The following is a 27,778-nucleotide window of genomic DNA, read 5'->3' as shown; positions in this document are numbered from 1 at the left end:
TGAAACATTCTGATTAATTTCACAGTACAGAAGTTTTCGCTAAGGGACTGGATGGACGTGACGAAGGTTTGTTTAAGGAACTGTAATGGCACAACACTACAAGAACTGACGAATTTACAGTCTACGTAGCCTTTTCTTTACCTAAACACTATGCACACTGTAACAGAGGTTACTTGTATTTTTATATGTGGAACCCTATATATGTGGTACCTTAATATGTATAGACATCCGTGTGTGGTTGTTTTTTGAATGCGTCGAACTGTCGTCCTACAAATACATCACAATTTTTTCCCTGTCGGCATAGACAAACCGTTGTGTGTCCACATATCCACCATAATTCAACACCTTAACTGCTGTCCACGGGAAAAGAAGCATTAGAGGCTTTCTCTCCGCACATGTACTTGAAAGTACTAACCATCCCAAAAACATATGACTTGTAGTATTACGATTAGTAGCCTGCAAATCACGTAAATATAGTGTAATGTTGATGAGTACACTGTCCTCAGTCAGGAATAGCAATATATGCTTTCATACCTGTTACACATATATATACAGGATGGTCCATTGATAGTGACGGGGCCACTAGCTTGAAGGGGGAAACCAGATGGCGCTATGGTTAGCCCGCTAGATGGCGCTGCCATAGTACAAACGAATATCAACTGCGTTTTTTTAAATAGGAAACCCTATTTTTTATTACATATTCGTGTAGTGCGTAAAGAAATATGAATGTTTTAGTTGGACCACTTTTTTCGCTTTGTGATACATGTCGCTGTAATAGTCACAAACGTGTAAGTACGTGGTATCACGTGACATTCCGCCAGTGCGGACGGTATTTGCTTCGTGATACATTACCCGTGTTAAAATGGACCGTTTATCAATTGAGGAAAAGGTCGATATCATGTTGATGTATGACTATTGTGATAAAAATGACATACTGGCGTGTGTTATGTATGCTGCTCGGTGTCGTGGACGACATCATTCAAGTGTCCGAACCGTCCGCCGTATAGTTACGTTATTTAAAGTGTTCGGCCACATGTGAAACGTCAACCGCGACCTGCAACAAATGATGATGCCCAAGTAGGTGTTTTAGCTGCTGTCGCGGCTAATCCTCACATCAGTAGCAGACAAACTGGGCGAGAATCGGGAATCTCAAAAACGTCGGTGTTGAGACTGCTACATCAACATCGATTGCACGCGTACCATATTTCTATGCACCAGGAATTGCACAAGAGAAATTACGGGACGATGACGGTTTTTTTGCACGCGTTCTATTTAGCGACGAAGCGTCAGTCACCAACAGCGGTAACGTAAAACGAGATAATATGCACTATTGGGCTACGGAAAATCCACGATGTCTGTGTCAAGTGGAACATCAGCGACCTTGGCGGGTTAATGTATGATGCGGCATTACGGGAGGAAAGACAATTGGGCCCCATTTTATCGATGACAATCTATATGGTACAATGTATGCTGATTTCCTATGTAATGTTCTACCGATGTTACTACAAGATGTTTCACTGCATGACAGAATGGCGATGTACTCGCAATATGATGGATGTCCGGCACATAGCTCGCGTGCGGTTGAAGCGGTATTGAATAGTTTATTTCATGACAGGTGGATTGGTGGTCGAAGCACCATACCATGGCTCTCACGTTCAGCGGATCTTACGTCCCCGGATTTCTTTCTGTGGGGAAAGTTGAAGGATATTTGCTATCGTGATCCACCGACAATGCATGACAATATGCGTCAGCGCATTGTCAATGCATGTGCGAACATTACGGAAGGCAAAATACTAGCTGTTGAGAGGAATGTCGTTAGACGTATTGCCAAATGCATTGAGGTTGACTGACATTATTTTGAGCATTTATTGCATTAATATGTTATTTACAGGTAATCACGCTGTAACAGCATGCGTTCTCATAAAAAAAGTCCACAAAGGTACATGTAACACATTGGAACAACCGAAATAAAATGTTCAAACGTACCTACGTTCTGTATTTTAATTTGAAAAACCTACATGTTACCAACTGTTCATCTAAAATTGTGAGCCATATGTTTGTGACTATTACAGCGTCATCTATCACAAAGCGAAAAAAGTGGTCCAACTATTTCTTTACGTACTACACGAATATGTTATAAAGAAATGGGGGTTCCTATTTTTTTTAAAAAACACAGTTAATATCCGTTTGACCTATGGCAGTGCCATCTAGCGGACCAACCATAGCGCCATCTGGTTTCCCCCTTCAAACTAGACAAGTTTCGTTGTTTGAAGTTTTTTTCGTTTGACGCTTATTTAGTGAGATATTTGGCCCAGTAACGATCAATGGACCACACTGTATACTGTATATGGTTGTACTACGAAGTTGGTCTGAAAAAAGCATTTCTTTGTTACCATCCGATTCTGCTTTCAGTTGCTTTGATGATGGCCGATGATGGCCAATGGTGGCTGATAGAAATTAGTGATATAAAATATTTTCTACGATTGCACCAAAGAAAAGATTAAGTGTGTAATCAAAAAACGTAATGTCCCTTGTTCTGTAATTATTCTAAAACATACCAGCCATCGGCAAAATGGTCCCCAACAGCGGAGAATCTGGCGTCGCAGCTCAATAAACTGTTCTACAGTCACCATCATATGGGGTTCTAGACGTAGCGCTTGGTGGATTTTCGTAGCAGAGAGAGCCGCCTTTCCCTTCTCTGGAGGCCTCACCCACGCCGGGTTATGGCATTCCATGTAGTCCCGAACATCTGCCACACTGCAGTACTTGAGTCTGGTGGTTAGCGCTCTGCAAGCGGTCACCTCCTTCCGGACGTATTCGTCGACCAGTGCCTGCCACCTCCTCCAACCACTCGTCAAGCACACCCCCTTAGGCGTGTTAATCCAACTCCTGAGGCTCTTGCACAAACCATCATAGATGGATTCACACAAATCACCAGCGCCCAGCAATTCTTCCAGTTCCCTGTAAACCTTGCCCATAATCTCATCATAATTCCTCTGCTTACATAGTAGGTAGAAATGATTCACAAAGCCGGTGTTCTTACGCACTGCCTCCGGCACATGTTCATTGTTTGGGTTGAGCCTGTACAGCTCGCCACCAGTTTGTATCAGCTCCAACCCTCGGACACTGCTCGTCTGGCGCTCAAACATGTTTACGCTGTTAACGCCTAGGTGGGCATTCGTCAGTAAGACGAATGTGAGTCTGTCCGTCTTCAGCGAGTCCCTAATTTTTCCGTAGGAGGTGCAATACTTGCCGAGCCCAAAGTCGGAGTTAGGGGCCTCGGAGAGCCACTCTCCAACGTGGAGGGTCACGGACCTGCGGCCGATCCTGTGCTTGAGCTGGACGAACAGGGTGTGTGCCTCGTTGTCTCCCTCGGATCGCCACACCAGCACCAGGTCGTCGAACTTGCCTGCGTCGCCATTGTTGGCAGACAACTGGAAGAGCAGCCCACGCCTCAGGCAGCGGAGGAAGACCAGGGCTAGCATGCGCTCCTCGTACCGGTCCCCCTCTCCGGTAGACCGTGCCCCCTTCTTGTATTCCAGGGCAGCAGTCCTACAACAAGTAAGATGGTAACCATGATGACGCTATTAGGATAATCGAGGATGAGGGTACATGCAGCCTTAGAAGGACACAGGGTACTTTTGAATTGAGGAAAAATAAAAATATTTTTTATTACATTATTAAATTCTATTCTCCTGCCTGATTACATTAATATACAGGGTGATTCAAAAAGAATACCACAACTTCAGGAATTTAAAACTCTGCAACGACAAAAGGCAGAGCTAAGCACTATCTGTCGGCGAATTAAGGGAGCTATAAAGTTTCATTTAGTTGTACATTTGTTTGCTTGAGGCGCTGTTGACTAGGCGTCAGCGTCAGTTGACGCTAAGATGGCGACCGCTCAAAAGAAAGCTTTTTGTGTTATTGAGTACGACGAAAGTGAATCGACGACAGTTGTTCAGCGTGCATTTCGAACGAAGTATGGTGTTAAACCTCCTGATAGGTGGTGTATTAAACGTTGGTATAAACAGTTTATAGAGAATGGGTGTTTGTGCAAAGGGAAAAGTTCTGGACGGCCGAGAACGAGTGATGAAAATGTAGGACGCATCCAGCAAATATTTGTTCGCAGCCCAGGAAAATCGACTCGCAGAGCTAGCAGAGAGCTGCAAATTCCACAATCAACTGTATGGAGAGTCCTATGAAAAAAGTTAGGTATGAAACCTTATCGTCTGAAATTGGTTCAAGCACTGTCTGGAGCTGATAAGATTAAAAGAATCGATTTCTGTGATTTTATCCTTGCTCAAATGGAAACAGATGAATCTTTCGTTTCAAAGATTGTTTTTAGTGATGAAGCAACTTTCCACGCTAACGGGAAAGTCAACCGTCACAATGTCTGTATATGGGGCACTGAGAATCCGCGGGAAACAACTCAGTATGAACGTGACTCGCCTAAGGTGAACGTTTTCTGTGCCATTTCAGCCAATAAAGTTTTTGGTCCCTTTTTCTTCGAAGATGCTACTGTAACTGGACTATGTATCTGGAGATGTTAGAGAATTGGCTGTTCCCTCAGCCCGAACACGAAGCACAACAATTCCTATTCCGGCACGATGGAGCGCCACCACTTTGGCACTTATCTGTCCATAACTACCTGAACGTCAACTACCCGAGGCGATGAATCGGTCGCCAGGCAGCCCGTGACAGAGCACTTCATCACTGGCCTCCGAGAAGCCCTGATCTTACCCCCTGCGATTTTTTCTTATGGGGGTATGTTAAGGATATGGTGTTTCAGCCACCTCTCCCAGCCACCATTGATGATTTGAAACGAGAAATAACAGCAGCTATCCAAACTGTTACACCTGATATGCTACAGAGAGTGTAGAACGAGTTGGAGTATCGGGTTGATATTGCTCGAGTGTCTGGACGGGGCCATATTGAACATCTCTGAAAATGTTTTTGAGTGAAAAAAAACCTTTTTAAATACTCTTTGTAATGATGTATAACAGAAGGTTATATTATGTTTCTTTCATTAAATACACATTTTTAAAGTTGTGGTATTCTTTTTGAATCACCCTGTATACTTCAGTAGGCTTAGAATAAAAATGACCGCTTAATACTAAATTTTATTCACATTCGTTTGCTTTCATTACTTAAACTATGGAAGACTATTAGCATTTCGAAAAACAATTGGAAAATTTTGCTTCTGGTGGTTGTGTTTGGCATACATATGTTATACGTTGGTAACACTGCTGGTTTCCAGCATCTGTTAATGGTAATCTTGAAACTTTGTGGCAGATTAAAACAGTGTGCCAGACCGAGACTCGAACTCGGGACCTTTCCCTTTCACGGGCAACCGCTCTGTTGCTCTAAGAAGAGCACTTGACCGCGTAAGGCAAAGTTCTCGAGTTCGAGTCTCGGTCCGGCACACAGTTTTAATCTGTCAGGAAGTTTCATATCAGCGCACACTCCGCTGCAGACTGGAAATCTCATTCTGGAAACATCCCCCAGGCTGTGGCTAAGCCATGTCTCCGCAGTATCCTTTCTTTCAGGAGTGCTAGTTCTGGAAGGTTCGCAGGAGAGCTTCTGTAAAATTTGGAAGGTAGGAGACGAGGTACTGGCAGTAGTAAGGCTGTGAGGAGGGGGCGTGAGTCGTGCTTGGGTAACTCAGATGGTAGAGCACTTGCCCGCAGAAGGCAAAGGTCCCGATGTCGAGTCTCGGTCCGGCACACAGTTTTAATTTGTCAGGAAGTTTCATATCAGCGCACACTCCGCTGCAGACTGGAAATCTCATTCTGGAAACATCCCCCAGGCTGTGGCTAAGCCATGTCTCCGCAGTATCCTTTCTTCCAGGAGTGCTAGTTCTGGAAGGTTCGCAGGAGAGCTTCTGTAAAGTTTGGAAGGTAGGAGACGAGGTACTGGCAGTAGTAAGGCTGTGAGGAGGGGGCGTGAGTCGTGCTTGGGTAACTCAGATGGTAGAGCACTTGCCCGCAGAAGGCAAAGGTCCCGAGGTCGAGTCTCGGTCCGCAACACAGTTTTAATTTGTCAGGAAGTTTCATATCAGCGCACACTCCGCTGCAGACTGGAAATCTCAGTCTGGAACCATCCCCCAGGCTGTGGCTAAGCCATGTCTCCGCAGTATCCTTTCTTTCAGGAGTGCTAGTTCTGGAAGGTTCGCAGGAGAGCTTCTGTAAAGTTTGGAAGGTAGGAGACGAGGTACTGGCAGTAGTAAGGCTGTGAGGAGGGGGCGTGAGTCGTGCTTGGGTAACTCAGATGGTAGAGCACTTGCCCGCAGAAGGCAAAGGTCCCCAGGTCGAGTCTCGGTCCGGCACACAGTTTTAATTTGTCAGGAAGTTTCATATCAGCGCACACTCCGCTGCAGACTGGAAATCTCATTCTGGAAACATCCCCCAGGCTGTGGCTAAGCCATGTCTCCGCAGTATCCTTTCTTTCAGGAGTGCTAGTTCTGGAAGGTTCGCAGGAGAGCTTCTGTAAAGTTTGGAAGGTAGGAGACGAGGTACTGGCAGTAGTAAGGCTGTGAGGAGGAGGCGTGAGTCGTGCTTGGGTAACTCAGATGGTAGAGCACTTGCCCGCAGAAGGCAAAGGTCCCGAGGTCGAGTCTCGGTCCGGCACACAGTTTTAATTTGTCAGGAAGTTTCATACCAGCGCACACTCCGCTGCAGACTGGAAATCTCAATCTGGAAACATCCCCCAGGCTTTGGCTAAGCCATGTCTCCGCACTATCCTTTCTTTCAGGAGTGCTAGTTCTGGTAGGTTCGCAGGAGAGCTTCTGTAAAGTTTGGAAGGTAGGTACGAGGTACTGGCAGTAGTATGGCTGTGAGGAGGGGCGTGAGTCGTGCTTGGGAACTCAGATGGTAGAGCACTTACCCGCAGAAGGCAAAGGTACTGAGGTCGAGTCTCGGTCCGGCAAAAAAAGTTTTAATTTGTCGGGAAGTTTCATATCAGCGCACACTCCACTGCAGACTGGAAATCTCATTCTGGAAACATCCCCCAGGCTGTGGCTAAGCCATGTCTCCGCAGTATCCTTTCTTTCAGGAGTGCTAGTCCTGGAAGGTTCGCAGGAGAGCTTCTGTAAAGTTTGGAAGGTAGGAGACGAGGTACTGGCAGTAGTAAGGCTGTGAGGAGGGGGCGTGAGTCGTGCTTGGGTAACTCAGATGGTAGAGCACTTGCCCGCAGAAGGCAAAGGTCCCGAGGTCGAGTCTCGGTCCGGCACACAGTTTTAATTTGGCAGGAAGTTTCATATCAGCGCACACTCCGCTGCAGACTGGAAATCTCATTCTGGAAACATCCCCCAGGCTGTGGCTAAGCCATGTCTCCGCAGTATCCTTTCTTTCAGGAGTGCTAGTTCTGGAAGGTTCGCAGGAGAGCTTCTGTAAAGTTTGGAAGGTAGGAGACGAGGTACTGGCAGTAGTAAGGCTGTGAGGAGGGGGCGTGAGTCGTGCTTGGGTAACTCAGATGGTAGAGCACTTGCCCGCAGAAGGCAAAGGTCCCGAGGTCGAGTCTCGGTCCGGCACACAGTTTTAATTTGGCAGGAAGTTTCATATCAGCGCACACTCCGCTGCAGACTGGAAATCTCATTCTGGAAACATCCCCCAGGCTGTGGCTAAGCCATGTCTCCGCAGTATCCTTTCTTTCAGGAGTGCTAGTTCTGGAAGGTTCGCAGGAGAGCTTCTGTAAAGTTTGGAAGGTAGGAGACGAGGTACTGGCAGTAGTAAGGCTGTGAGGAGGGGGCGTGAGTCGTGCTTGGGTAACTCAGATGGTAGAGCACTTGCCCGCAGAAGGCAAAGGTCCCGATGTCGAGTCTCGGTCCGGCACACAGTTTTAATTTGTCAGGAAGTTTCATATCAGCGCACACTCCGCTGCAGACTGGAAATCTCATTCTGGAAACATCCCCCAGGCTGTGGCTAAGCCATGTCTCCGCAGTATCCTTTCTTTCAGGAGTGCTAGTTCTGGAAGGTTCGCAGGAGAGCTTCTGTAAAGTTTGGAAGGTAGGAGACGAGGTACTGGCAGTAGTAAGGCTGTGAGGAGGGGGCGTGAGTCGTGCTTGGGTAACTCAGATGGTAGAGCACTTGCCCGCAGAAGGCAAAGGTCCCGAGGTCGAGTCTCGGTCCGGCACACAGTTTTAATTTGTCAGGAAGTTTCATATCAGCGCACACTCCGCTGCAGACTGGAAATCTCATTCTGGAAACATCCCCCAGGCTGTGGCTAAGCCATGTCTCCGCAGTATCCTTTCATTCAGGAGTGCTAGTCCTGGAAGGTTCGCAGGTGAGCTTCTGTAAAGTTTGGAAGGTAGGAGACGAGGTACTGGCAGTAGTAAGGCTGTGAGGAGGGGGCGTGAGTCGTGCTTGGGTAACTCAGATTGTAGAGCACTTGCCCGCAGAAGGCAAAGGTCCCGATGTCGAGTCTCGGTCCGGCACACAGTTTTAATTTGTCAGGAAGTTTCATATCAGCGCACACTCCGCTGCAGACTGGAAATCTCATTCTGGAAACATCCCCCAGGCTGTGGCTAAGCCATGTCTCTGCAGTATCCTTTCATTCAGGAGTGCTAGTTCTGGAAGGTTCGCAGGAGAGCTTCTGTAAAGTTTGGAAGGTAGGAGACGAGGTACTGGCAGTAGTAAGGCTGTGAGGAGGGGGCGTGAGTCGTGCTTGGGTAACTCAGATGGTAGAGCACTTCCCCGCAGAAGGCAAAGGTCCCGAGGTCGAGTCTAGGTCCGGCACACAGTTTTAATTTGTCAGGAAGTTTCATATCAGCGCACACTCCGCTGCAGACTGGAAATCTCATTCTGGAAACATCCCCCAGGCTGTGGCTAAGCCATGTCTCCGCAGTATCCTTTCATTCAGGAGTGCTAGTTCTGGAAGGTTCGCAGGAGAGCTTCTGTAAAGTTTGGAAGGTAGGTACGAGGTACTGGCAGTAGTATGGCTGTGAGGAGGGGCGTGAGTCGTGATTGGGAACTCAGATGGTAGAGCACTTGCCCGCAGAAGGCAAAGGTACCGAGGTCGAGTCTCGGTCCGGCATACAGTTTTAATTTGTCGGGAAGTTTCATATCAGCGCACACTCCGCTGCAGACTGGAAATCTCATTCTGGAAACATCCCCCAGGCTGTGGCTAAGCCATGTCTCCGCAGTATCCTTTCTTTCAGGAGTGCTAGTTCTGGAAGTTTCGCAGGAGAGCTTCTGTAAAGTTTGGAAGGTAGGAGACGAGGTACTGGCAGTAGTAAGGCTGTGAGGACGGGGCGTAAGTCGTGCTTGGGTAACTCAGATGGTAGAGCACTTGCCCGCAGAAGGCAAAGGTCCCGAGGTCGAGTCTCGGTCCGCAACACAGTTTTAATTTGTCAGGAAGTTTCATATCAGCGCACACTCCGCTGCAGACTGGAAATCTCATTCTGGAAACATCCCCCAGGCTGTGGCTAAGCCATGTCTCCGCAGTATCCTTTCTTTCAGGAGTGCTAGTTCTGGAAGGTTCGCAGGAGAGCTTCTGTAAAGTTTGGAAGGTAGGAGACGAGGTACTGGCAGTAGTAAGGCTGTGAGGAGGGGGCGTGAGTCGTGCTTAGGTAATTCAGATGGTAGAGCACTTGCCCGAAGAAGGCAAAGGTCCCGAGGTCGAGTCTCGGTCCGGCACACAGTTTTAATTTGTCAGGAAGTTTCATATCAGCGCACACTCCGCTGCAGACTGGAAATCTCATTCTGGAACCATCCCCCAGGCTGTGGCTAAGCCATGTCTCCGCAGTATCCTTTCTTTCAGGAGTGCTAGTTCTGGAAGGTTCGCAGGAGAGCTTCTGTAAAGTTTGGAAGGTAGGAGACGAGGTACTGGCAGTAGTAAGGCTGTGAGGAGGGGGCGTGAGTCGTGCTTGGGTAACTCAGATGGTAGAGCACTTGCCCGCAGAAGGCAAAGGTCGCGATGTCGAGTCTCGGTCCGGCACACAGTTTTAATTTGTCAGGAAGTTTCATATCAGCGCACACTCCGCTGCAGACTGGAAATCTCATTCTGGAAACATCCCCCAGGCTGTGGCTAAGCCATGTCTCCGCAGTATCCTTTCTTTCAGGAGTGCTAGTTCTGGAAGGTTCGCAGGAGAGCTTCTGTAAAGTTTGGAAGGTAGGAGACGAGGTACTGGCAGTAGTAAGGCTGTGAGGAGGGGGCGTGAGTCGTGCTTGGGTAACTCAGATGGTAGAGCACTTCCCCGCAGAAGGCAAAGGTCCCGAGGTCGAGTCTCGGTCCGCAACACAGTTTTAATTTGTCAGGAAGTTTCATATCAGCGCACACTCCGCTGCAGACTGGAAATCTCATTCTGGAAACATCCCCCAGGCTGTGGCTAAGCCATGTCTCCGCAGTATCCTTTCATTCAGGAGTGCTAGTCCTGGAAGGTTCGCAGGAGAGCTTCTGTAAAGTTTGGAAGGTAGGAGACGAGGTACTGGCAGTAGTAAGGCTGTGAGGAGGGGGCGTGAGTCGTGCTTGGGTAACTCAGATTGTAGAGCACTTGCCCGCAGAAGGCAAAGGTCCCGATGTCGAGTCTTGGTCCGGCACACAGTTTTAATTTGTCAGGAAGTTTCATATCAGCGCACACTCCGCTGCAGACTGGAAATCTCATTCTGGAAACATCCCCCAGGCTGTGGCTAAGCCATGTCTCCGCAGTATCCTTTCTTTCAGGAGTGCTAGTTCTGGAAGGTTCGCAGGAGAGCTTCTGTAAAGTTTGGAAGGTAGGAGACGAGGTACTGGCAGTAGTAAGGCTGTGAGGAGGGGGCGTGAGTCGTGCTTGGGTAACTCAGATGGTAGAGCACTTGCCCGCAGAAGGCAAAGGTCCCGAGGTCGAGTCTCGGTCCGGCACACAGTTTTAATTTGTCAGGAAGTTTCATATCAGCGCACACTCCGCTGCAGACTGGAAATCTCATTCTGGAAACATCCCCCAGGCTGTGGCTAAGCCATGTCTCCGCAGTATCCTTTCTTTCAGGAGTGCTAGTTCTGGAAGGTTCGCAGGAGAGCTTCTGTAAAGTTTGGAAGGTAGGAGACGAGGTACTGGCAGTAGTAAGGCTGTGAGGAGGGGGCGTGAGTCGTGCTTGGGTAACTCAGATGGTAGAGCACTTGCCCGCAGAAGGCAAAGGTCCCGATGTCGAGTCTCGGTCCGGCACACAGTTTTAATTTGTCAGGAAGTTTCATATCAGCGCACACTCCGCTGCAGACTGGAAATCTCATTCTGGAAACATCCCCCAGGCTGTGGCTAAGCCATGTCTCCGCAGTATCCTTTCTTTCAGGAGTGCTAGTTCTGGAAGTTTCGCAGGAGAGCTTCTGTAAAGTTTGGAAGGTAGGAGACGAGGTACTGGCAGTAGTAAGGCTGTGAGGAGGGGGCGTGAGTCGTGCTTGGGTAACTCAGATGGTAGAGCACTTCCCCGCAGAAGGCAAAGGTCCCGAGGTCGAGTCTCGGTCCGGCACACAGTTTTAATTTGTCAGGAAGTTTCATATCAGCGCACACTCCGCTGCAGACTGGAAATCTCATTCTGGAAACATCCCCCAGGCTGTGGCTAAGCCATGTCTCCGCAGTATCCTTTCATTCAGGAGTGCTAGTTCTGGAAGGTTCGCAGGAGAGCTTCTGTAAAGTTTGGAAGGTAGGAGACGAGGTACTGGCAGTAGTAAGGCTGTGAGGAGGGGGCGTGAGTCGTGCTTGGGTAACTCAGATTGTAGAGCACTTGCCCGCAGAAGGCAAAGGTCCCGATGTCGAGTCTCGGTCCGGCACACAGTTTTAATTTGTCAGGAAGTTTCATATCAGCGCACACTCCGCTGCAGACTGGAAATCTCATTCTGGAAACATCCCCCAGGCTGTGGCTAAGCCATGTCTCCGCAGTATCCTTTCATTCAGGAGTGCTAGTTCTGGAAGGTTCGCAGGAGAGCTTCTGTAAAGTTTGGAAGGTAGGAGACGAGGTACTGGCAGTAGTAAGGCTGTGAGGAGGGGGCGTGAGTCGTGCTTGGGTAACTCAGATTGTAGAGCACTTGCCCGCAGAAGGCAAAGGTCCCGAGGTCGAGTCTAGGTCCTGCACACAGTTTTAATTTGTCAGGAAGTTTCATATCAGCGCACACTCCGCTGCAGACTGGAAATCTCATTCTGGAAACATCCCCCAGGCTGTGGCTAAGCCATGTCTCCGCAGTATCCTTTCTTTCAGGAGTGCTAGTTCTGGAAGTTTCGCAGGAGAGCTTCTGTAAAGTTTGGAAGGTAGGTACGAGGTACTGGCAATAGTAAGGCTGTGAGGAGGGGACGTGAGTCGTGCTTAGGTAACTCAGATGGTAGAGCACTTCCCCGCAGAAGGCAAAGGTCCCGAGGTCGAGTCTCGGTCCGGCACACAGTTTTAATTTGTCAGGAAGTTTCATATCAGCGCACACTCCGCTGCAGACTGGAAATCTCATTCTGGAAACATCCCCCAGGCTTTGGCTAAGCCATGTCTCCGCAGTATCCTTCCTTTCAGGAGTGCTAGTTCTGGAAGGTTCGCAGGAGAGCTTCTGTAAAGTTTGGAAGGTAGGTACGAGGTACTGGCAGTAGTATGGCTGTGAGGAGGGGCGTGAGTCGTGATTGGGAACTCAGATGGTAGAGCACTTGCCCGCAGAAGGCCAAGGTACCGAGGTCGAGTCTCGGTCCGGCATACAGTTTTAATTTGTCGGGAAGTTTCATATCAGCGCACACTCCGCTGCAGACTGGAAATCTCATTCTGGAAACATCCCCCAGGCTTTGGCTAAGCCATGTCTCCGCAGTATCCTTTCTTTCAGGAGTGCTAGTTCTGGAAGGTTCGCAGGAGAGCTTCTGTAAAGTTTGGAAGGTAGGAGACGAGGTACTGGCAGTAGTAAGGCTGTGAGGAGGGGGCGTGAGTCGTGCTTGGGTAACTCAGATGGTAGAGCACTTGCCCGCAGAAGGCAAAGTTCCCGAGGTCGAGTCTCGGACCGCAAGACAGTTTTAATTTGTCAGGAAGTTTCATATCAGCGCACACTCCGCTGTAGACTGGAAATCTCATTCTGGAAACATCCCCCAGGCTGTGGCTAAGCCATGTCTCCGCAGTATCCTTTCATTCAGGAGTGCTAGTTCTGGAAGGTTCGCAGGAGAGCTTCTGTAAAGTTTGGAAGGTAGGAGACGAGGTACTGGCAGTAGTAAGGCTGTGAGGAGGGGGCGTGAGTCGTGCTTGGGTAACTCAGATGGTAGAGCACTTCCCCGCAGAAGGCAAAGGTCCCGAGGTCGAGTCTCGGTCCGGCACACAGTTTTAATTTGTCAGGATGTTTCATATCAGCGCACACTCCGCTGCAGACTGGAAATCTCATTCTGGAAACATCCCCCAGGCTGTGGCTAAGCCATGTCTCCGCAGTATCCTTTCATTCAGGAGTGCTAGTTCTGGAAGGTTCGCAGGAGAGCTTCTGTAAAGTTTGGAAGGTAGGAGACGAGGTACTGGCAGTAGTAAGGCTGTGAGGAGGGGGCGTGAGTCGTGCTTGGGTAACTCAGATTGTAGAGCACTTGCCCGCAGAAGGCAAAGGTCCCGAGGTCGAGTCTAGGTCCTGCACACAGTTTTAATTTGTCAGGAAGTTTCATATCAGCGCACACTCCGCTGCAGACTGGAAATCTCATTCTGGAAACATCCCCCAGGCTGTGGCTAAGCCATGTCTCCGCAGTATCCTTTCATTCAGGAGTGCTAGTTCTGGAAGGTTCGCAGGAGAGCTTCTGTAAAGTTTGGAAGGTAGGAGACGAGGTACTGGCAGTAGTAAGGCTGTGAGGAGGGGGCGTGAGTCGTGCTTAGGTAACTCAGATGGTAGAGCACTTCCCCGCAGAAGGCAAAGGTCCCGAGGTCGAGTCTCGGTCCGGCACACAGTTTTAATTTGTCAGGAAGTTTCATATCAGCGCACACTCCGCTGCAGACTGGAAATCTCATTCTGGAAACATCCCCCAGGCTTTGGCTAAGCCATGCCTCCGCAGTATCCTTTCTTTCAGGAGTGCTAGTTCTGGAAGGTTCGCAGGAGAGCTTCTGTAAAGTTTGGAAGGTAGGTACGAGGTACTGGCAGTAGTATGGCTGTGAGGAGGGGCGTGAGTCGTGATTGGGAACTCAGATGGTAGAGCACTTGCCCGCAGAAGGCAAAGGTACCGAGGTCGAGTCTCGGTCCGGCATACAGTTTTAATTTGTCGGGAAGTTTCATATCAGCGCACACTCCGCTGCAGACTGGAAATCTCATTCTGGAAACATCCCCCAGGCTGTGGCTAAGCCATGTCTCCGCAGTATCCTTTCTTTCAGGAGTGCTAGTCCGGGAAGGTTCGCAGGAGAGTTTCTGTAAAGTTTGGAAGGTAGGAGACGAGGTACTGGCAGTAGTAAGGCTGTGAGGACGGGGCGTGAGTCGTGCTTGGGTAACTCAGATGGTAGAGCACTTGCCCGCAGAAGGCAAAGTCCCGAGGTCGAGTCTCGGTCCGCAACACAGTTTTAATTTGTCAGGAAGTTTCATATCAGCGCACACTCCGCTGTAGACTGGAAATCTCATTCTGGAAACATCCCCCAGGCTGTGGCTAAGCCATGTCTCCGCAGTATCCTTTCATTCAGGAGTGCTAGTTCTGGAAGTTTCGCAGGAGAGCTTCTGTAAAGTTTGGAAGGTAGGAGACGAGGTACTGGCAGTAGTAAGGCTGTGAGGAGGGGGCGTGAGTCGTGCTTGGGTAACTCAGATTGTAGAGCACTTGCCCGCAGAAGGCAAAGGTCCCGATGTCGAGTCTCGGTCCGGCACACAGTTTTTATTTGTCAGGAAGTTTCATATCAGCGCACACTCCGCTGCAGACTGGAAATCTCATTCTGGAAACATCCCCCAGGCTGTGGCTAAGCCATGTCTCCGCAGTATCCTTTCTTTCAGGAGTGCTAGTTCTGGAAGGTTCGCAGGAGAGCTTCTGTAAAGTTTGGAAGGTAGGAGACGAGGTACTGGCAGTAGTAAGGCTGTGAGGAGGGGGCGTGAGTCGTGCTTGGGTAACTCAGATGGTAGAGCACTTGCCCGCAGAAGGCAAAGTTCCCGAGGTCGAGTCACGGTCCGGCACACAGTTTTAATTTGTCAGGAAGTTTCATATCAGCGCACACTCCGCTGCAGACTGGAAATCTCATTCTGGAAACATCCCCCAGGCTGTGGCTAAGCCATGTCTCCGCAGTATCCTTTCTTTCAGGAGTGCTAGTTCTGGAAGGTTCGCAGGAGAGCTTCTGTAAAGTTTGGAAGGTAGGTACGAGGTACTGGCAGTAGTATGGCTGTGAGGAGGGGCGTGAGTCGTGCTTGGGAACTCAGATGGTAGAGCACTTGCCCGCAGAAGGCAAAGGTACCGAGGTCGAGTCTCGGTCCGGCATACAGTTTTAATTTGTCGGGAAGTTTCATATCAGCGCACACTCCGCTGCAGACTGGAAATCTCATTCTGGAAACATCCCCCAGGCTGTGGCTAAGCCATGTCTCCGCAGTATCCTTTCTTTCAGGAGTGCTAGTACTGGAAGTTTCGCAGGAGAGCTTCTGTAAAGTTTGGAAGGTAGGAGACAAGCTACTGGCAGTAGTAAGGCTGTGAGGAGGGGGCCTGAGTCGTGCTTGGGTAACTCAGATGGTAGAGCACTTGCCCGCAGAAGGCAAAAGTCCCGAGGTCGAGTCTCGGTCCGCAACACAGTTTTAACTTGTCAGGAAGTTTCATATCAGCGCACACTCCGCTGCAGACTGGAAATCTCATTCTGGAAACATCCCCCAGGCTGTGGCTAAGCCATGTCTCCGCAGTATCCTTTCTTTCAGGAGTGCTAGTTCTGGAAGGTTCGCAGGAGAGCTTCTGTAAAGTTTGGAAGGTAGGAGACGAGGTACTGGCAGTAGTAAGGCTGTGAGGAGGGGGCGTGAGTCGTGCTTGGGTAACTCAGATGGTAGAGCACTTGCCCACAGAAGGCAAAGGTCCCGAGGTCGAGTCTCGGTCCGCAACACAGTTTTAATTTGTCAGGAAGTTTCATATCAGCGCACACTCCGCTGCAGACTGGAATTCTTATTCTGGAACCATCCCCCAGGCTGTGGCTAAGCCATGTCTCCGCAGTATCCTTTCTTTCAGGAGTGCTAGTTCTGGAAGGTTCGCAGGAGAGCTTCTGTAAAGTGTGGAAGGTAGGAGACGAGGTACTGGCAGTAGTAAGGCTGTGAGGAGGGGGCGTGAGTCGTGCTTGGGTAACTCAGATGGTAGAGCACTTGCCCGCAGAAGGCAAAGGTCCCGAGGTCGAGTCTCGGTCCGGCACACAATTTTAATTTGTCAGGAAGTTTCATATCAGCGCACACTCCGCTGCAGACTGGAAATCTCATTCTGGAAACATCCCCCAGGCTTTGGCTAAGCCATGTCTCCGCAGTATCCTTTCTTTCAGGTGTGCCAGTTCTGGAAGGTTCCCAGGAGAGCTTCTGTAAAGTTTGGAAGGTAGGTACGAGGTACTGGCAGTAGTATGGCTGTGAGGAGGGGCGTGAGTCGTGCTTGGGAACTCAGATGGCAGAGCACTTGCCCGCAGAAGGCAAAGGTCCCGAGGTCGAGTCTCGGTCCGTCATACAGTTTTAATTTTTGGGAAGTTTCATATCAGCGCACACTCTGCTGCAGACTGGAAATCTCATTCTGGAAACATCCCCCAGGCTGTGGCTAAGCCATGTCTTCGCAGTATCCTTTCTTTCAGGAGTGCTAGTTCTGGAAGGTTCGCAGGAGAGCTTCTGTAAAGTTTGGAAGGTAGGAGACGAGGTACTGGCAGTAGTAAGGCTGTGAGGAGGGGGCGTGAGTCGTGCTTGGGTAACTCAGATGGTAGAGCACTTGCCCACAGAAGGCAAAGGTCCCGATGTCGAGTCTCGGTCCGGCACACAGTTTTTATTTGTCAGGAAGTTTCATATCAGCGCACACTCCGCTGCAGACTGGAAATCTCATTCTGGAAACATCCCCCAGGCTGTGGCTAAGCCATGTCTCCGCAGTATCCTTTCTTTCAGGAGTGCTAGTTCTGGAAGGTTCGCAGGAGAGCTTCTGTAAAGTTTGGAAGGTAGGAGACGAGGTACTGGCAGTAGTAAGGCTGTGAGGAGGGGGCGTGAGTCGTGCTTGGGTAACTCAGATGTTAGAGCACTTCCCCGCAGAAGGCAAAGGTCCCGAGGTCGAGTCTCGGTCCGGCACACAGTTTTAATTTGTCAGGAAGATTCATATCAGCGCACACTCCGCTGCAGACTGGAAATCTCATTCTGGAAACATCCCCCAGGCTGTGGCTAAGCCATGTCTCCGCAGTATCCTTTCTTTCAGGAGTGCTAGTTCTGGAAGGTTCGCAGGAGAGCTTCTGTCAAGTTTGGAAGGTAGGAGACGAGCTACTGGCAGTAGTAAGGCTGTGAGGAGGGGGCCTGAGTCGTGCTTGGGTAACTCAGATGGTAGAGCACTTGCCCGCAGAAGGCAAAGGTCCCGAGGTCGAGTCTCGGTCCGCAACACAGTTTTAACTTGTCAGGAAGTTTCATATCAGCGCACACTCCGCTGCAGACTGGAAATCTCATTCTGGAAACATCCCCCAGGCTGTGGCAAAGCCATGTCTCCGCAGTATCCTTTCTTTCAGGAGTGCTAGTTCTGGAAGGTTCGCAGGAGAGCTTCTGTAAAGTTTGGAAGGTAGGAGACGAGGTACTGGCAGTAGTAAGGCTGTGAGGAGGGGGCGTGAGTCGTGCTTGGGTAACTCAGATGGTAGAGCACTTGCCCACAGAAGGCAAAGGTCCCGAGGTCGAGTCTCGGTCCGCAACACAGTTTTAATTTGTCAGGAAGTTTCATATCAGCGCACACTCCGCTGCAGACTGGAATTCTTATTCTGGAACCATCCCCCAGGCTGTGGCTAAGCCATGTCTCCGCAGTATCCTTTCTTTCAGGAGTGCTAGTTCTGGAAGGTTCGCAGGAGAGCTTCTGTAAAGTGTGGAAGGTAGGAGACGAGGTACTGGTAGTAGTAAGGCTGTGAGGAGGGGGCGTGAGTCGTGCTTGAGTAACTCAGATGGTAGAGCACTTGCCCGCAGAAGGCAAAGGTCCCGAGGTCGAGTCTCGGTCCGGCACACAGTTTTAATTAGTCAGGAAGTTTCATATCAGCGCACACTCCGCTGCAGACTGGAAATCTCATTCTGGAAACATCCCCCAGGCTGTGGCTAAGCCATGTCTCCGCAGTATCCTTTCATTCAGGAGTGCTAGTTCTGGAAGTTTCGCAGGAGAGCTTCTGTAAAGTTTGGAAGGTAGGAGACGAGGTACTGGCAGTAGTAAGGCTGTGAGGAGGGGGCCTGAGTCGTGCTTGGGTAACTCAGATGGTAGAGCACTTGCCCGCAGAAGGCAAAGGTCCCGAGGTCGAGTCTCGGTCCGCAACACAGTTTTAACTTGTCAGGAAGTTTCATATCAGCGCACACTCCGCTGCAGACTGGAAATCTCATTCTGGAAACATCCCCCAGGCTGTGGCAAAGCCATGTCTCCGCAGTATCCTTTCTTTCAGGAGTGCTAGTTCTGGAAGGTTCGCAGGAGAGCTTCTGTAAAGTTTGGAAGGTAGGAGACGAGGTACTGGCAGTAGTAAGGCTGTGAGGAGGGGGCGTGAGTCGTGCTTGGGTAACTCAGATGGTAGAGCACTTGCCCACAGAAGGCAAAGGTCCCGAGGTCGAGTCTCGGTCCGCAACACAGTTTTAATTTGTCAGGAAGTTTCATATCAGCGCACACTCCGCTGCAGACTGGACTTCTTATTCTGGAACCATCCCCCAGGCTGTGGCTAAGCCATGTCTCCGCAGTATCCTTTCTTTCAGGAGTGCTAGTTCTGGAAGGTTCGCAGGAGAGCTTCTGTAAAGTGTGGAAGGTAGGAGACGAGGTACTGGCAGTAGTAAGGCTGTGAGGAGGGGGCGTGAGTCGTGCTTGAGTAACTCAGATGGTAGAGCACTTGCCCGCAGAAGGCAAAGGTCCCGAGGTCGAGTCTCGGTCCGGCACACAGTTTTAATTTGTCAGGAAGTTTCATATCAGCGCACACTCCGCTGCAGACTGGAAATCTCATTCTGGAAACATCCCCCAGGCTGTGGCTAAGCCATGTCTCCGCAGTATCCTTTCATTCAGGAGTGCTAGTTCTGGAAGTTTCGCAGGAGAGCTTCTGTAAAGTTTGGAAGGTAGGAGACGAGGTACTGGCAGTAGTAAGGCTGTGAGGAGGGGGCGTGAGTCGTGCTTGGGTAACTCAGATTGTAGAGAACTTGCCCGCAGAAGGCAAAGGTCCCTAGGTCGAGTCTCGGTCCGGCACACAGTTTTTATTTGTCAGGAAGTTTCATATCAGCGCACACTCCGCTGCAGACTAATAATCTCATTCTGGAAACATCCCCCAGGCTGTGGCTAAGCCATGTCTCCGCAGTATCCTTTCTTTCAGGAGTGCTAGTTCTGGAAGGTTCGCAGGAGAGCTTCTGTAAAGTTTGGAAGGTAGGAGACGAGGTACTGGCAGTAGTAAGGCTGTGAGGACGGGGCGTGAGTCGTGCTTGGGTAACTCAGATGGTAGAGCACTTGCCCGCAGAAGGCAAAGGTCCCGAGGTCGAGTCTCGGTCCGCAACACAGTTTTAATTTGTCAGGAAGTTTCATATCAGCGCACACTCCGCTGCAGACTGGAAATCTCATTCTGGAAACATCCCCCAGGCTGTGGCTAAGCCATGTCTCCGCAGTATTCTTTCTTTCAGGAGTGCTAGTTCTGGAAGGTTCGCAGGAGAGCTTCTGTAAAGTTTGGAAGGTAGGAGACGAGGTACTGGCAGTAGTAAGGCTGTGAGGAGGGGGCGTGAGTCGTGCTTAGGTAACTCAGATGACAGAGCACTTGCCCGAAGAAGGCAAAGATCCCGAGGTCGAGTCTCGGTCCGGCACACAGTTTTAATTTGTCAGGAAGTTTCATATCAGCGCACACTCCGCTGCAGACTGGAAATCTCATTCTGGAAACATCCCCCAGGCTGTGGCTAAGCCATGTCTCCGCAGTATCCTTTCTGTCAGGAGTGCTAGTTCTGGAAGGTTCGCAGGAGAGCTTCTGTAAAGTTTGGAAGGTAGGAGAAGAGGTACTGGCAGTAGTAAGGCTGTGAGGAGGGGGCGTGAGTCGTGCTTGGGTAACTCAGATGGTAGAGCACTTGCCCACAGAAGGCAAAGGTCCCGATGTCGAGTCTCGGTCCGGCACACAGTTTTAATTTGTCAGGAAGTTTCATATCAGCGCACACTCCGCTGCAGACTGGAAATCTCATTCTGGAAACATCCCCCAGGCTGTGGCTAAGCCATGTCTCCGCAGTATCCTTTCTTTCAGGAGTGCTAGTTCTGGAAGGTTCGCAGGAGAGCTTCTGTAAAGTTTGGAAGGAGGAGACGAGGTACTGGCAGTAGTAAGGCTGTGAGGAGGGGGCGTGAGTCGTGCTTAGGTAACTCAGATGGTAGAGCACTTGCCCACAGAAGGCAAAGGTCCCGAGGTCGAGTCTCGGTCCGGCACACAGTTTTAATTTGTCAGGAAGTTTCATATCAGCGCACACTCCGCTGCAGACTGGAAATCTCATTCTGGAACCATCCCCCAGGCTGTGGCTAAGCCATGTCTCCGCAGTATCCTTTCTTTCAGGAGTGCTAGTTCTGGAAGGTTCGCAGGAGAGCTTCTGTAAAGTTTGGAAGGTAGGAGACGAGGTACTGGCAGTAGTAAGGCTGTGAGGAGGGGGCGTGAGTCGTGCTTGGGTAACTCAGATGGTAGAGCACTTGCCCGGAGAAGGTAAAGGTCCCGATGTCGAGTCTCGGTCCGCAACACAGTTTTAATTTGTCAGGAAGTTTCATATCAGCGCACACTCCGCTGCAGACTGGAAATCTCATTCTGGAAACATCCCCCAGGCTGTGGCTAAGCCATGTCTCCGCAGTATCCTTTCTTTCAGGAGTGCTAGTTCTGGAAGGTTCGCAGGAGAGCTTCTGTAAAGTTTGGAAGGTAGGAGACGAGGTACTGGCAGTAGTAAGGCTGTGAGGAGGGGGCGTGAGTCGTGCTTGGGTAACTCAGATGGTAGAGCACTTCCCCGCAGATGGCAAAGGTCCCGAGGTCGAGTCTCGGTCCGGCACACAGTTTTAATTTGTCAGGAAGTTTCATATCAGCGCACACTCCGCTGCAGACTGGAAATCTCATTCTGGAAACATCCCCCAGGCTGTGGCTAAGCCATGTCTCCGCAGTATTCTTTCTTTCAGGAGTGCTAGTTCTGGAAGGTTCGCAGGAGAGCTTCTGTAAAGTTTGGAAGGTAGGAGACGAGGTACTGGCAGTAGTAAGGCTGTGAGGAGGGGGCGTGAGTCGTGCTTGAGTAACTCAGATGGTAGAGCACTTGCCCGCAGAAGGCAAAGGTCCCGAGGTCGAGTCTCGGTCCGGCACACAGTTTTAATTTGTCAGGAAGTTTCATATCAGCGCACACTCCGCTGCAGACTGGAAATCTCATTCTGGAAACATCCCCCAGGCTGTGGCTAAGCCATGTCTCCGCAGTATCCTTTCTTTCAGGAGTGCTAGTTCTGGAAGGTTCGCAGGAGAGCTTCTGTAAAGTTTGGAAGGTAGGAGACGAGGTACTGGCAGTAGTATGGCTGTGAGGAGGGGCGTGAGTCGTGCTTGGGAACTCAGATGGTAGAGCACTTGCCCGCAGAAGGCAAAGGTACCGAGGTCGAGTCTCGGTCCGGCATAAAGTTTTAATTTGTCAGGAAGTTTCATATCAGCGCATACTCCACTGCAGACTGGAAATCTCATCTGGAAACATCCCCCAGGCTATGGCTAAGCCATGACTCCGCAGTATCCTTTCTTTCAGGAGTGCTAGTTCTGGAAGGTTCGCAGGAGAGCTTCTGTAAAGTTTGGAAGGTAGGAGACGAGGTACTGGCAGTAGTAAGGCTGTGAGGAGGGGGCGTGAGTCGTGCTTAGGTAACTCAGATGGTAGAGCACTTGCCCACAGAAGGCAAAGGTCCCGAGGTCGAGTCTCGGTCCGGCACACAGTTTTAATTTGTCAGGAAGTTTCATATCAGCGCACACTCCGCTGCAGACTGGAAATCTCATTCTGGAACCATCCCCCAGGCTGTGGCTAAGCCATGTCTCCGCAGTATCCTTTCCTTCAGGAGTGCTAGTTCTGGAAGGTTCGCAGGAGAGCTTCTGTAAAGTTTGGAAGGTAGGAGACGAGGTACTGGCAGTAGTAAGGCTGTGAGGAGGGGGCGTGAGTCGTGCTTAGGTAACTCAGATGGTAGAGCACTTGCCCACAGAAGGCAAATGTCCCGAGGTCGAGTCTCGGTCCGGCACACAGTTTTAATTTGTCAGGAAGTTTCATATCAGCGCACACTCCGCTGCAGACTGGAAATCTCATTCTGGAAACATCCCCCAGGCTGTGGCTAAGCCATGTCTCTGCAGTATCCTTTCTTTCAGGAGTGCTAGTTCTGGAAGGTTCGCAGGAGAGCTTCTGTAAAGTTTGGAAGGTAGGAGACGAGGTACTGGCAGTAGTAAGGCTGTGAGGAGGGGGCGTGAGTCGTGCTTGGGTAACTCAGAAGGTAGAGCACTTGCCCACAGAAGGCAAAGGTCCCGAGGTCGAGTCTCGGTCCGGCACACAGTTTTAATTTGTCAGGAAGTTTCATATCAGCGCACACTCCGCTGCAGACTGGAAATCTCATTCTGGAAACAACCCCCAGGCTGTGGCTAAGCCATGTCTCCGCAGTATCCTTTCTTTCAGGAGTGCCAGTTCTGGAAGGTTCGCAGGAGAGCTTCTGTAAAGTTTGGAAGGTAGGAGACGAGGTACTGGTAGTAGTAAGGCTGTGAGGAAGGGGCGTGAGTCGTGCTTGGGTAACTCAGATGGTAGAGCACTTGCCCGCAGAAGGCAAAGGTCCCGAGGTCGAGTCTCGGTCCGGCACACAGTTTTAATTTGTCAGGAAGTTTCATATCAGCGCACACTCCGCTGCAGACTGGAAATCTCATTCAGGAAACATCCCCCAGGCTGTGGCTAAGCCATGTCTCCGCAGTATCCTTTCTTTCAGTAGTGCTAGTTCTGGAAGATTCGCAGGAGAGCTTCTGTAAAGTTTGGAAGGAGGAGACGAGGTACTGGCAGTAGTAAGGCTGTGAGGAGGGGGCGTTAGTCGTGCTTAGGTAACTCAGATGGTAGAGCACTTGCCCGAAGAAGGCAAAGGTCCCGAGGTCGAGTCTCGGTCCGGCACACAGTTTTAATTTGTCAGGAAGTTTCATATCAGCGCACACTCCGCTGCAGACTGGAAATCTCATTCTGGAAACATCCCCCAGGCTGTGGCTAAGCCATGTCTCCGCAGTATCCTTTCTTTCAGGAGTGCTAGTTCTGGAAGGTTCGCAGGAGAGCTTCTGTAAAGTTTGGAAGGTAGGAGACGAGGTACTGGCAGTAGTAAGGCTGTGAGGAGGGGGCGTGAGTCGTGCTTGGGTAACTCAGATGGTAGAGCACTTCCCCGCAGAAGGCAAAGGTCCCGAGGTCGAGTCTCGGTCCGGCACACAGTTTTAATTTGTCAGGAAGTTTCATATCAGCGCACACTCCGCTGCAGACTGGAAATCTCATTCAGGAAACATCCCCCAGGCTGTGGCTAAGCCATGTCTCCGCAGTATCCTTTCTTTCAGTAGTGCTAGTTCTGGAAGATTCGCAGGAGAGCTTCTGTAAAGTTTGGAAGGAGGAGACGAGGTACTGGCAGTAGTAAGGCTGTGAGGAGGGGGCGTTAGTCGTGCTTAGGTAACTCAGATGGTAGAGCACTTGCCCGAAGAAGGCAAAGGTCCCGAGGTCGAGTCTCGGTCCGGCACACAGTTTTAATTTGTCAGGAAGTTTCATATCAGCGCACACTCCGCTGCAGACTGGAAATCTCATTCTGGAAACATCCCCCAGGCTGTGGCTAAGCCATGTCTCCGCAGTATCCTTTCTTTCAGGAGTGCTAGTTCTGGAAGGTTCGCAGGAGAGCTTCTGTAAAGTTTGGAAGGTAGGAGACGAGGTACTGGCAGTAGTAAGGCTGTGAGGAGGGGGCGTGAGTCGTGCTTGGGTAACTCAGATGGTAGAGCACTTCCCCGCAGAAGGCAAAGGTCCCGAGGTCGAGTCTCGGTCCGGCACACAGTTTTAATTTGTCAGGAAGTTTCATATCAGCGCACACTCCGCTGCAGACTGGAAATCTCATTCTGGAAACATCCCTTAGGCTGTGGCTAAGCCATGTCTCCGCAGTATCCTTTCTTTCAGGAGTGCTAGTTCTGGAAGGTTCGCAGGAGAGCTTCTGTAAAGTTTGGAAGGAGGAGACGAGGTACTGGCAGTAGTAAGGCTGTGAGGAGGGGGCGTGAGTCGTGCTTAGGTAACTCAGATGGTAGAGCACTTGCCCACAGAAGGCAAAGGTCCCGAGGTCAAGTCTCGGTCCGCAACACAGTTTTAATTTGTCAGGAAGTTTCATATCAGCGCACACTCCGCTGCAGACTGGAGATCTCATTCAGGAAACATCCCCCAGGCTGTGGCTAAGCCATGTCTCTGCAGTATCCTTTCTTTCAGGAGTGCTAGTTCTGGAAGGTTCGCAGGAGAGCTTCTGTAAAGTTTGGAAGGTAGGAGACGAGGTACTGGCAGTAGTAAGGCTGTGAGGAGGGGGCGTGAGTCGTGCTTAGGTAACTCAGATGGTAGAGCACTTGCCCGCAGAAGGCAAATGTCCCGAGGTCGAGTCTCGGTCCGCAACACAGTTTTAATTTGACAGGAAGATTCATATCAGCGCACACTCCGCTGCAGACTGGAAATCTCATTCTGGAAACATCCCCCAGGCTGTGTCTAAGCCATGTCTCCGCAGTATCCTTTCTTTCAGGAGTGCTAGTTCTGGAAGGTTCGCAGGAGAGCTTCTGTAAAGTTTGGAAGGTAGGAGACGAGGTACTGGCAGTAGTAAGGCTGTGAGGAGGGGGCGTGAGTCGTGCTTGGGTAACTCAGATGGTAGAGCACTTGCCCACAGAAGGCAAAGGTCCCGAGGTCGAGTCGCGGTCTGGCACACAGTTTTAATTTGTCAGGAAGTTTCATATCAGCGCACACTCTGCTACAGACTGGAAATCTCATTCTGGAAACATCCCCCAGGCTGTGGCTAAGCCATGTCTCCGCAGTATCCTTTCTTTCAGGAGTGCTAGTTCTGGAAGGTTCGCAGGAGAGCTTCTGTAAAGTTTGGAAGGAGGAGACGAGGTACTGGCAGTAGTAAGGCTGTGAGGAGGGGGCGTGAGTCGTGCTTAGGTAACTCAGATGGTAGAGCACTTGCCCACAGAAGGCAAAGGTCCCGAGGTCGAGTCTCGGTCCGGCACACAGTTTTAATTTGTCAGGAAGTTTCATATCAGCGCACACTCCGCTGCAGACTGGAAATCTCATTCAGGAAACATCCCCCAGGCTGTGGCTAAGCCATGTCTCCGCAGTATCCTTTCTTTCAGGAGTGCTAGTTCTGGAAGGTTCGCAGGAGAGCTTCTGTAAAGTTTGGAAGGTAGGAGACGAGGTACTGGCAGTAGTAAGGCTGTGAGGAGGGGGCGTGAGTCGTGCTTGGGAACTCAGATGGTAGAGCACTTGCCCACAGAAGGCAAAGGTACCGAGGTCGAGTCTCGGTTCGGCATAAAGTTTTAATTTGTCGGGAAGTTTCATATCAGCGCATACTCCACTGCAGACTGGAAATCTCATCTGGAAACATCCCCCAGGCTATGGCTAAGCCATGACTCCGCAGTATCCTTTCTTTCAGGAGTGCTAGTTCTGGAAGGTTCGCAGGAGAGCTTCTGTAAAGTTTGGAAGGTAGGAGACGAGGTACTGGCAGTAGTAAGGCTGTGAGGAGGGGGCGTGAGTCGTGCTTAGGTAACTCAGATGGTAGAGCACTTGCCCGCAGAAGGCAAATGTCCCGAGGTCGAGTCTCGGTCCGCAACACAGTTTTAATTTGTCAGGAAGATTCATATCAGCGCACACTCCGCTGCAGACTGGAAATCTCATTCTGGAAACATCCCCCAGGCTGTGGCTAAGCCATGTCTCCGCAGTATCCTTTCTTTCAGGAGTGCTAGTTCTGGAAGGTTCGCAGGAGAGCTTCTGTAAAGTTTGGAAGGTAGGAGACGAGGTACTGGCAGTAGTAAGGCTGTGAGGAGGGGGCGTGAGTCGTGCTTGGGTAACTCAGATGGTAGAGCACTTGCCCACAGAAGGCAAAGGTCCCGAGGTCGAGTCTCGGTCCGGCACACAGTTTTAATTTGTCAGGAAGTTTCATATCAGCGCACACTCCGCTGCAGACTGGAAATCTCATTCAGGAAACATCCCCCAGGCTGTGGCTAAGCCATGTCTCCGCAGTATCTTTCTTTCAGGAGTGCTAGTTCTGGAAGGTTCGCAGGAGAGCTTCTGTAAAGTTTGGAAGGTAGGAGACGAGGTACTGGCAGTAGTAAGGCTGTGAGGAGGGGGTGCGAGTCGTGCTTGGGAACTCAGATGGTAGAGCACTTGCCCGCAGAAGGCAAAGGTACCGAGGTCGAGTCTCGGTTCGGCATAAAGTTTTAATTTGTCGGGAAGTTTCATATCAGCGCATACTCCACTGCAGACTGGAAATCTCATCTGGAAACATCCCCCAGGCTATGGCTAAGCCATGACTCCGCAGTATCCTTTCTTTCAGGAGTGCTAGTTCTGGAAGGTTCGCAGGAGAGCTTCTGTAAAGTTTGGAAGGTAGGTACGAGGTACTGGCAGTAGTATGGCTGTGAGGAGGGGCGTGAGTCGTGCTTGGGAACTCAGATGGTAGAGCACTTGCCCGCAGAAGGCAAAGGTACCGAGGTCGAGTCTTGGTCTGGCATACAGTTTTAATTTGTCAGGAAGTTTCATATCAGCGCACACTCCACTGCAGACTGGAAATCTCATTCTGGAAACATCCCCCAGGCTATGGCTAAGCCATGTCTCCGCAGTATCCTTTCTTTCAGGAGTGCCAGTTCTGGAAGGTTCGCAGGAGAGTTTCTGTAAAGTTTGGAAGGTAGGAGACGAGGTACTGGCAGTAGTAAGGCTGTGAGGAGGGGGCGTGAGTCGTGCTTAGGTAACTCAGATGGTAGAGCACTTGCCCGCAGAAGGCAAAGGTCCCGAGGTCGAGTCTCGGTCCGGCACACAGTTTTAATTTGTCAGGAAGTTTCATATCAGGGCACACTCCGCTGCAGACTGGAAATCTCATTCAGGAAACATCCCCCAGGCTGTGGCTAAGCCATGTCTCCGCAGTATCCTTTCTTTCAGGAGTGCTAGTTCTGGAAGGTTCGCAGGAGAGCTTCTGTAAAGTTTGGAAGGAGGAGACGAGGTACTGGCAGTAGTAAGGCTGTGAGGAGGGGGCGTGAGTCGTGCTTAGGTAACTCAGATGGTAGAGCACTTGCCCGAAGAAGGCAAAGGTCCCGAGGTCGAGTCTCGGTCCGCAACACAGTTTTAATTTGTCAGGAAGTTTCATATCAGCGCACACTCCGCTGCAGACTGGAAATCTCATTCTGGAAACATCCGCCAGGCTGTGGCTAAGCCATGTCTCCGCAGTATCCTTTCTTTCAGGAGTGCTAGTTCTGGAAGGTTCGCAGGAGAGCTTCTGTAAAGTTTGGAAGGTAGGAGACGAGGTACTGGCAGTAGTAAGGCTGTGAGGAGGGGGTGTGAGTCGTGCTTGGGTAACTCAGATGGTAGAGCACTTGCCCGCAGAAGGCAAAGATCCCGAGGTCGAGTCTCGGTCCGGCACACGGTTTTAATTTGTCAGGAAGTTTCATATCAGCGCACACTCCTCTGCAGACTGGAAATCTCATTCTGGAAACATCCCCCAGGCTGTGGCTAAGCCATGTCTCCGCAGTATCCTTTC

This window comes from Schistocerca gregaria, chromosome 2 (assembly GCF_023897955.1).
Source record: "Schistocerca gregaria isolate iqSchGreg1 chromosome 2, iqSchGreg1.2, whole genome shotgun sequence".
Taxonomy (NCBI): Eukaryota; Metazoa; Arthropoda; class Insecta; order Orthoptera; family Acrididae; genus Schistocerca; species Schistocerca gregaria.
Note: the sequence above shows the minus strand (reverse complement) of the source record.